Source organism: Propithecus coquereli, unplaced genomic scaffold, assembly GCF_000956105.1.
Source record: "Propithecus coquereli isolate 6110/MARCELLA unplaced genomic scaffold, Pcoq_1.0 Scaffold599, whole genome shotgun sequence".
Taxonomy (NCBI): domain Eukaryota; kingdom Metazoa; phylum Chordata; class Mammalia; order Primates; family Indriidae; genus Propithecus; species Propithecus coquereli.
Genome location: NW_012151940.1, coordinates 210415 through 213057, shown reverse-complemented (window position 1 = coordinate 213057; position 2643 = coordinate 210415).

Here is a 2643-nt window from a genome sequence, read left to right as displayed (position 1 = left end):
TGACGTCCTTGCATGCAGGGGCTGTGCTCTGCTAGGGCTGCCGACCGGGCAGTGTACCATTTTGTCTCTCAGATGCCAGCCGCCTGTTGTGTGCGCCTGACCCACGATGGTGAAACAGGACACAGACAGACCTTTCTGCTTTTCCGTGGTGTCCAGAACAGGCATCCTGATGACTGCCCTGGCGTGCCCCTCTCCCCGCTCCCCTAACACCTGCGCCTGGGCTTGCAGGACCTCCAGAGCCGGGCCCACCTTTCTCAATAGTGCTGCCCCAGGCATTTTGGCCAGGGGTCTTCTTTTCCAATCTTATCCGCGTGTTTTCACTCTTTTAGGAATCCTGATAGTCTCTTATCCGCCAAGGAAGTCCTGCCTCATTCTCCAGTGTAAGCATAGGTGGTTTAGTTTGTTTGCATATATTTTTGCTGTTATTATCGGCACTATTGGATGTTCAGTGTTGTTTATTCTGATGGCCATCTTGAATTGGAAGTCCTTTGTGATTGAAAAACATCACTTACAGAAAGAAACCACAAGCAAACATATACGTCCTAAATTTTCATATTATCCCTTAAAAATAAAGCTATTTCATCTAAAAAAAATTGTACAGCTACAGCAATGTGCTTGGCCCTGTGCTCAGTGCTGAGGCTAAGGAGTAAATCCAACCCGCTCTCCCTCTGTGGAAGACAGAGCCCGAGTAAGAACAGGAGGAAACATGAATCGATTAAACACGTTTAAAATACATTGCATCAGGGGTATCACCCAGAAAAAGGCTCTGCCAAAAACTCTTGTCTAATTAGTAATTATAATCAGATATCTCCCATAATAATAAATAGAGCTATACATTATAATGAGCAAATTCATATTCATCATTCCATTTACTCTGCAAAACAACCCTGTAAGGTGAGAGCTATTTTTATCCCACTTTGCATGTGGGAACTATTTTAATACTCTAAGCACACAGTATCACAGAATTTGTCCCTCCCTATGTACAACAAATCACAAGAAAAGCACAGTGGGTTGACGTTTTGCAGTGGTCGTCCTCCCCATGTGAGTTGGAGGTCCCAGATAATTGTGGGAAAACAAACCAGGCCTGGCCCGTCCTCCCAAATCTATTGATAAGGCTAAGCCTACGTTTGGCAATTATCTCATTGCCATCCTAAGGATTTTGTAGGTGTCGCTCGCTGAATCCTCACAAGACCCAGCGAAGGAGGCACTGCCATGACCCCCCAGTTTCCCGACGCACAGAAGAGTTAAGCACCTCACCAGAGGCAACAAAGCTCGCCATTGGAAGGGCCCGGGTTCGAATCCAGACAGTCTGGCTCCGGAGCTTGTATTCTAAACCACAGGCAGGCAGACTATGGTGATTTATGTACGACCACAAGCTAAGAGTGGTTTCAATATTTTTACAGACTTGTAAAAACAAACTTTGGATAATACTTGACAGAGACTGTATATGGCCCGCAAAGCTTAAAATATTTGCCATCCTGTCCTTTACGGATCCCTGCTCTAAACCACTGTCCTATCCAGGCTGTTGAATGAGGGCTGGGATGAATTCCAACACCTTCCATCCAAAGCACGTCCTCAGAGGCGTGTTTGATGCTGACAGTTGTGGCAGGAGGTGATGAACATTTTTTCATGAAAATCCAGTAGGATGAGACTTGGGTTCAGGTCGTTGGTTTGGCTCTGCACATTCTTCTACATCCCTGAATCCTAGCTTCAAAGAACTGTTTCGATTTGCTTGGGACTTTTATGAATACTTGGACCTGTTCGATTTTCAGGTAACAGCTCCACTCCTAGAATTATCTGGAGGTTTTGTTCTAAATGGAGTGCAGAGCAGGGATGGTTTCATGTGCATCACCCCTGTCACGTGACGATGCCGCGACTCCGGAGTTCATCGCAGAGGCAGTGATGTGGCGGAAAGAATCAACACGACGGGCTTTGATGCTGCGACCCTGAGAGGGCCCCTCACTCCCTGAGCTGGTCCCTTTTCTGAGGAAGGGGAGGGACGGGCAAAGCAGAGGAGAATGAAGAGAGCCCGTCGGCACGTGCCGCTCCCGCCCACCCCGAGTCTGTCCCTTTTCCTGGAATGAGGTCCACCTCCACACTCGGCAACCCGGGGCCTACGGAAGCTTCAGATCACCTGTGCTCCCCAGATACTATTATGCGTGCAAACTTTGGCGTATATGAGCATGTATGGGAAGCGGATACTTTTGGCAGCCTTAATTAGGTTGTTATATATGCAGTATTCTTAAATCTCTTCCCCAAAAGATTAAGATCATGGCTGTGCCAGGAGTGGGGCCGTGGCCTTACGTTAGTTACACTTCAATAAGAAGACAGTCAATGAGTTCAGTTTTTAGGTTTAGTCATTTTGAATTTTTTTTTATTTCAGCATATCACAGGTGTACAAATGTTTAGGTTATATATATTGCCCTTGACCCACCCCAATCAGAGCTTCAAGTGTGTCCATCCCCCAGATGGTGCGCACTGCACCCATTAGGTGTGAATATACCCATCCCCTCCTCTCCTCCCACCTGCCTGACACCCGATGGATGTTACTACTGTGTGTGCATGTAAGTGTTGATCAGTTAACACCAATTTGCTGGTGAGCACATGTGGTGCTTGTTTTTCCATTCTTGGGATACTTCACTT